The 8,117-nt window shown below is 39.9% G+C and overlaps 1 long non-coding RNA gene across 2 annotated transcripts in view; it reads left to right on the top strand.

Moving 5' to 3' along the window:
- The window catches only part of LOC104814764, a 3,627-nt gene extending 2,006 nt beyond the window's left edge, over positions 1-1,621 (top strand). Inside the window, exons 3-4 of one of the 2 annotated variants that reach the window (XR_771976.2) lie at positions 911-973; positions 1,315-1,621. This is a non-coding gene — a long non-coding RNA (uncharacterized LOC104814764). Of the gene's footprint in view, positions 1-910; positions 1,134-1,314 lie in introns of those variants that run through there. The other variant, XR_771975.2, reaches the window with a different exon arrangement.
- Positions 1,622-8,117: the final 6,496 nt, after the last annotated feature.

Here is an 8,117-nt window from a genome sequence, read left to right on the forward strand (position 1 = left end):
GTTTGTGAATGAATGCACGATGATTGCGAGATTGCGTCCTATTATTGGGCCATCCGATCCGGGTCGGATGTCACCAATATGGGATATGATTGTGAATGTAGCGATGATATAATCGCGCCAACGTCCGAACGATAGGACGGTTATGGGCACCCCGATGACTTGCGTGGATAGCCGATTGTAGTCGGTACTATTGCGTGACGAGGAACACACGGTTCTTGGAACCGCGCCAACGTTTCCGCTAGCGACGGAGCGGATCCCGGGATATGAGTATCCCGAGGATGAGGGCATCACACATACCTGAGATTCGGGTAGATTGGGGTCTCCCGATGAGGGGGTACAGACTTACTCTGCCAGGTTCGGGTCCGAACCTGACAAGTATTTCCGCGGCGGATGGTCGGCGAGGGAGAGTTGCAGCGATGGGCTCTCTCGTTATAGTCGATGGCGTCGGTTGTAGACGGCGGCTGGTGAGCTCCGGTATTGAGAGGTGACATCAATGCCGGAGTCGGGTGACACGCCTAGTATCGAGAGGTGACATCGATGCTAGGGTGGGGTGATGTGTTCGGGCGGAGAAAATAAAAAGATACTTATGCCGGATTCCGAGTGGTTGCGGAGTAGATGGATTCCGAGGAGAGAGGTGGTTGTGCCATGCACATGGGGAGTACATTACCTACGCATGGTGCGCGTAGAGACGATTTGACGGACTCTGTCCTGCGACTTGTCGTACGGACTTGATTGTGATTGCTGCATGCTTATAGTGATTTCCTGTTTTCAATTTCTGTTTATTAGAATACTAGTATATATATATATGTGTGTATGTGCTTTCCCTGGCACCATGAGAATGGAACTCCGGGTTACGCCCGAGTTCACTCTCTAAGCAATTAGCTTAGGACGTTGTTACGCAACGTTTCAGGTCGTGAGCATCAGTAGCCGATGAGCGGACATCGGAGACCTGGGCAGCTTATCGTTTGATCATGTATAATTATTTCCTATGGTACATTTACGCTTTTGGGAAACGGTTTGTGTTATATCGGTGGTAGACTTTTACGGTTTATGATAATGTAATACTACCACTGTTTATGTATAATTATAACTGAAATAATGTACCGTATATGTATGCATGAGTGTTTTTCTTCCGCTAAACTCTGAAAAGAAAAGTTTTAAATTCCCGCGGATTTTTGGAAATGTTATTTTATTTTACTTGTCCATGTGACGCAACTCGTATTGCGGGATGCGGGTTTCGGGCGTTACAGGGATTAATATCTAACACTTGGGTTTTCTGTATATTCAATAGTTTTTTCTCTTCCTTTCTAACAGAACTTTCCGAGTTATCGTCATCAGCCGTTTGCCAAAACTTCTCTGTTTGGGCGAAAAACGGCAGTGTCGCTCTACCTGCTCTTTACTGCTTTAGGTTCAACTCTGACTTGAGTTGTCGGAAAATCATGAGAAGATCTCAACGGTATGCGGCCGCATAACAATCAAACTCAGAGGTGACTTTTTGTTGATGGTAATTCAATTGTACGTGTTTTCTAAATCCTGTCGACTTTTTATATGTTACAATTTTTGTAGAGGCACAGAAAAATGTATGGTGAATGGGATGAATGTAAGTCCTTTGTTTTGGTTCGGTCGAGAGAGTGGATCAACCCGTCAAGTTCGGTTCGGTTGTGTTATATATATATATATATATAAATCATTATGCATTCATGGCATCTCTATTTATTTGAAACAGAAAGACAGATTGTTTTTTATTTGTTATTCCATGTTATTATTTTTGCAATATCAGTTTTGCATTTGTTTTTTTTTCTTGTTATTATTGGTTTATAACGGAACCGAAATATTCTAATACCGGATCAAATCAACATGTTTGGTTATAGTTTTATTTTTCTAATTCATTTAATTTATATAATTGTATTATAACAGAATAAAATATCGCATAATAATCAAAACAAGAATCGTATTCGTAATGGTCATCTCTCTCTTGTAGCGCATGAACACGAATATTTATATTCTTTTCTTATAACGAATGTAATGGAAGATCAATTTTGCATACGGATGTACAATTGCTCTTATTCATGGACATTTTCGTAAAATTAAAAATATAGAAAAGGAAAGGTGTTGCTAATTTTTTAGGAAATAGAATCTCATACAATATATGCACGTAGATATCAACACTTTTCAAAAGGATACATGATTTTTTAGATTAATTTTTTTTCGTATAAATATCACTTGTGCTGAAAATTTTATTTTGTATAAGCATTCTAAATAACTGGCGTATTTATAAGAGTATTAATTTTTGGAAGTACGAGGTGAAATGAAAGATATAAGGCATGTTGAGTACTGAAATCAAAGATATTTGGGGTGGAATTTGTTATTTTCCAGAAATCAAACACTCACAAAACACATCAGAAACATAAAACATCATCATATATATATAAAAAAGTACAGTTTTCTTTAACGGGTGAATGACACGTATCTCTGATGAGAATATCAAAGGTTTTTTTATATTCTGATCTGTTTAATTAATTAAATAATAAATTTTCAATTAAAATACAAGAAACTACATATTCGTTTTTCAATTTAAGAAACTACAAATTCGTTTAATTCTTCACTTTTTAACTCTCCATGCATTAACCATGAGTGAATATCATTTATTATTTCTTAGATGTGTAGCATTAATTATTGAAAATATATATGACCGTGTCTTTTTATTAAGAATATGAAAGATTACGTTCGAATCTTTTCATCAGAATCAAATGAGTATCATCATGTTTATATATATACAATGATTGTACGACACGTGTTATTTATAGTGATTGTTTATTAAAATTAAATCTTTGATATTCCAATACGTAAGGTCATAAAATAAATGAGAGTTATATAGAGATTAATGAACAGATTCAATGGTCTTCAATGTATTAACCGAACATAACTAAAGATAAGATGAACTAAGACACTTTGACATGTATATAGATATGTGTAAATTGACAGAGTCTTCGATGGGTGATTAAAAGAAACAGTGGCTTTCGTTGTCAGACGATCGCTATGGCAAAAAATAGATCATGGCTTAGCGACTGTCAAGATGCTCTTCCCGCAGTTATAGCAAGCCAAAGCCACGTCGTCGCAGAACGCCGCTGCTCCAGGTGGAGTGCTTTTTCAACGCGTTTGGTTACATGTGTCGAATCCTCACTCTTTTGGGCCATCCATATAAGCAATATATCACTGTTTCGACGAATGAATCACATCGTGATTGCATTTTGCATGGCGTGTTGGTATCCACGCTTGACAGTCGAGGTGATAGTCGTATGATTCATGTGTAGGAAAGATTTATAAAATTATTTTTATTAATCTCACTACATAATTTATATTAAGATCTAGGTTGGTTATAGGTATCCAAATGCAAATTTTCTTGATGTTCAAGATGACGGTTCTTCTTTTCTTGATGTTCTTCTTTTTTACTGTATGTTTGTTTACTCCTTTATTATTATTTTTTTTAACACAGTTCGTTTATATGTTTTTGCTGATAACTGCAGAGTCCAGATGGAGATATAATTAAGTGTGTATCAAATATAATTCTTGCTGATAATTTTATTTAATAATGAAATTTAAAAATTTTTGTCGGTCAATGTAATTTATAATATTTTGATTATTTTTTTACGAGATTTATTTTTCTTATTTTATATATGTGTATATATATAGAAATATTGAAATAATGTTATGAATATGATTATATGGTGGTCCATCTATTTTTTTTATGTAAATTATGTAAAAACTGTAGTAACAAAAATATTGGGTTTTCATCTTTATTACTACACCGTCCATATAAAATAAAATATTCAGTCCAAATCTCTTTGTACACAATTTTTTTATTGTTTAATATTCGTTTTCGTTATATTCTAAAAAATATTTTTATATGTAGTTGTTTGATGTAACAGTATATAAAAGGGTTTTGAGAAGCATTTAAAAAGTACAATTTAATTACGAAGAAATCAATCAAATAAAATATTTATTTACACAATGGGTGAAGAAATAAATTCACACAACGGTTACAGTTGATTTTTTTAAATGTATATTTATAAGTACAGTTTTTTTATTGAGAGCCAAGTACAGTTAGCTCTAGGTAGAGGGCTTTCTGCCATGGTTGACAATTTTATTTCGAAACAGCTTCCATCCAGCTTTTCATTTGACATGGTCCATTCTCCATTGTGCCCAATGTGGTATTATTTGGGATATTAAAGGTAAATCTATTAGAAGTTTGACCACAAAATTGGTTGCTTTAATAAGATGACGTTGCTTTCCTTTTGGTGATCCTCTTATGCCGATGCAGTGCTACTATTTGAAGTGGATCGTCTTACGGAAACTGAAATTCTATTTATTCAGTTCCCTATTATTATATTTTTCCCAATAATATCATAGTGCAAAAAGGAAAAAGAAAAAGAGAAATATTTGAAAAATAACAGAGAGAATTTGTATAGAAAGAAAGAGAATGTTTTTTTTTTAATTTTGATTCTTGGTGTTGTGTTTTAGTCAACACGGACACACACGTATTTATACTCATAGCAAATACATACAATCCACACATTTTACTTTAACTCTCAGTCATTTCTCTCCACTCACATTCACTCACACGCACTTACATCCACACATTTCCACTCACTCAACACACTATTATTAGTTCTAATTATTTTATTATATTTTTATGGATCAAAATCTATCACTTCCCTTGATGTATTTATTTATTTAATCCAAGTTTTTTCTTTAATTCATCAAACCTTAACGGTGGTAGCACCTTTGTGAAAGTATTTAGAACCGAGAGGTCGGTAGATTTAAACTCCCGAAAAATGAGGTGAGACTCGAGAGATCCAATCTCTGTCAAACTGAACTTGAATTCTCCGAACCGTAACCATAGTCATATAGATACATCCTTAGAATTAGTTTTTGCATAACCCGAAAAAATCCCGACACCTAGGATGTTTTAAATTGATTTGTGTTAAAACCGTTATTTGTATTTATTTTAAATTGCGTTTATATTTAGTCATCGTCATCACCATCCAAAAATATCGTTGTCGATCAAACCCGATTAAAATCCGAAATTATCGCTAAAAACCACACGTGTCCTTGTGTTCGACCCTAGAATACTACGATCGACCCGTACACTTGCGGTAGTTGCATCTAGGAAATAAAACGAGATTAGATCACACCCTAGATCGACATCAAGTTTTTGGCGCCGTTGCCGGGGATGCAAAACGGCTTTAGCGATACGATTAGGAAACTGTTTGGTTTAGGTCATTTTTTTTCTTTTTCTCTCTTTCTTTTGTTCAATTTCTTCTTCACCCTTTTCTCGTCGTTGTTCCATTCATTTTGTATGCAGGATTTCTCCAGTGTATGACAAGGAGTGCTGGGTCAGAAAATCTAGTTCCTTTTGACCCTAAAATCGAGAAAACTGCTAAACAAAACCAAAAACAACATCGAGAGAGGATGGCAGAACACGACGTTGTACCCGTACCCGGAGATGCGCATGTAAATGAAGAAACCTTTGCGTAGTACAATGCTCCAAAACATACTGAGCTCATGTCTGGTATATGGATGCCGGATGTTGACATGACAAGATTCGAGCTCACTCCCGCTACTATCCAAATGTTGAGCGCCATGGCCTTCCGGGGTAGGCCAAATGAAGATCCCAATGCACACCTCACGAGGTTCAAGATGATGTGCCGATCCATCAAGAGAGCTGATCAGGTAACCGAAGATGCAATCCGCCTTATCGCTTTCCCATGGACGTTGATCGACGCAGCGCTCGACTGGCTCTATGAACTCGAACCGGATTCCATTCATACATGGAACCAACTAGAGAGCCAGTTCATGCAACGCTTCTTCTCCCCACATCGCACTCAAGCTGCCTTGAACAGTATTCACTCAATCAAGCAAGATCACGGGGAGAGTTTGCACGAAGCGTGGAAAAGATACAAGGGCTATCAAAAATCGTGCCCTCACCACGGCCTCGACAAGAACTACCTGATCAACACATTCATCAGAGGTCTACGGCCGGATACCCGGACATTGATCCGAGCCGCCTGCGGAGGAAGTCTTTCTCACATGTCCTTCACGGATCTTGAACAACACATTGATCAAATGGCGAGAGAAGAAGATTCTCCATTGGAGTCCGTAAGAGATATGCCCAGGAGAGATAGCGATTCTAAGTTGCAGCAGATGCTAGACGAGCTCACCGCGCTAAAGACGAAACTCGCTAATGCAAGCTTTGTCTCATCCACTAGCACATCAGGTGTGCAGCAAGGCGAACTTGCTTTGTACGCTGTTGACGAAGGGATAGAAGATGTGAATACTGTCGCTAACAACCCCTATTCCAACATGTATAATCCAGGGTATAGGAACCACCCGAATCTCTCCTGGAGGAACAACAACGTCCTGAACCCTCCGCAAAATAATTATCGGCCAATGCAGAACCAGAACCAGCGGATTCCACCAGGGTTCGCCTTTCAGCCACGGGCCCCACCAATGCAGAATCAAGGGCCGATTCAGAACCAACCATACAGACCCCCGGTTCAGAATTTTCGAGCACCTACACCTCCTACGCCACAACAAGACGGTGACTCGGAGATCAAGGCAATGTTAGCACAGTTGCTACAAGGACAAAAGACGCAAGAAACTGTGTTACATAGCCTAAAGATGGACCAAGAGGAGGTAAAGAATCAAGTGGGGAGCATGCAGTCTCAAGTGGATGGGATGCAGTCACATCTAAAATTGCTCGACAACTAGGTTGCCCAGATGGCCTCGACATCTCAAAGACCAAGTGGGTCACTTCCTGGGAAGCCTGAGATCAACCCACGAGAGCACTGCAATGCTATCACCCTGAGAAGTGGCAAGCAACTTGAAGAAGTCACTTCACCGATGATGGAAAAGGGGCAAAGCTCCAAAGGCAAAGAGGTCGTGAACGAAGAAGCTGAGGAAGTCTATGTTCCTCCACCACCAAGACCCCCGCCTGAAGAAGCACAACGAGGACCGTCAATTCGCGAGATTTGTCGAGATGCTGAAAAAGCTTGAGATCACAATGCCTTTCACAGAAGCCATCCTGCAGATGCCATCCTACACAAAGTTTCTCAAGGACATACTCACGAAGAAGCGAGTTTTGGAAAAAGAGACGGTATCGCTCAACACCGAATGCAGTGCGTTAATTCAGCATGAGTTACCGCCTAAACGAGCTGACCCAGGAAGCTTCTCGATACCTTGCAAATTGGGTAATGTCTCCATTGACAGGGGCATTATGTGATCTCGGAGCCAGTGTTAGCCTTCTTGATATACGCCCAGATCGGGCCAATCTCGATCACCGGCACTCGCGAGAGGCACTCGAATTCGGGATTGGGTATGAGGGTCGAAGTGGAGGTGGATGGGATCCGAGTTCAATCACCGGCACTCGAATGAGGCACTCGAATTCGAACTCGAATCAAAGAGGGGAATGGCGAAGAGGGTAAGTGAAGGAAAGGTGGCAAGGTCGGACACACCGAACCTAGGACAGCCGCGGACACACCGTCGAGCTCGGATCGCGTTTTGGACACACCAAAGACGAGAAAGAGATAAGCTTAAGAGCAAAATTCATTCAACAAGTCTGAAAATTACAAGAGTGATTTTCGAAAATATATAGAAAGAGAATGGAGTCTTAATTGTGCTTAACATGCACAAGAGGAGCCTAACATGCATTTAATGTGGTGGTTGGAAGAATATAGCTGTTGGGACTTTGCTTGCAGCTCAAGAAGCTTCCTTTTGCATGTAGGGTTCGGCCATGATGGTGAAGACGTGATGCAGGCCATGTCAGGGTGCGTCGGCCTCGTCTTTGTCCCGTATCCCGCTCAAGACTTGATCAACGATGCCATATAGTAGTTGGCGAAGTGCCCGAGTTTTGGCGCGAGTGATTGGCGGCTCGGCCCTAACGTATGCTCGTGGGGCACCCTTCGCGTGATGGTCGTTGTCGAGCTTTGCGGGATCAAGTGATCGTGTAACGTCTTGATCACTTGACACGTCCAAGGGCTAGTCTTCGGCTGATTGCTCCGAGGGGTCCATGTTCGCTCCTAGCTCCGTGTGCTCCGCATCCAAGTGCTCCTGCTCCG

Source organism: Tarenaya hassleriana, unplaced genomic scaffold (genome assembly GCF_000463585.1).
Source record: "Tarenaya hassleriana unplaced genomic scaffold, ASM46358v1 Cleome217, whole genome shotgun sequence".
NCBI lineage: Eukaryota > Viridiplantae > Streptophyta > Magnoliopsida > Brassicales > Cleomaceae > Tarenaya > Tarenaya hassleriana.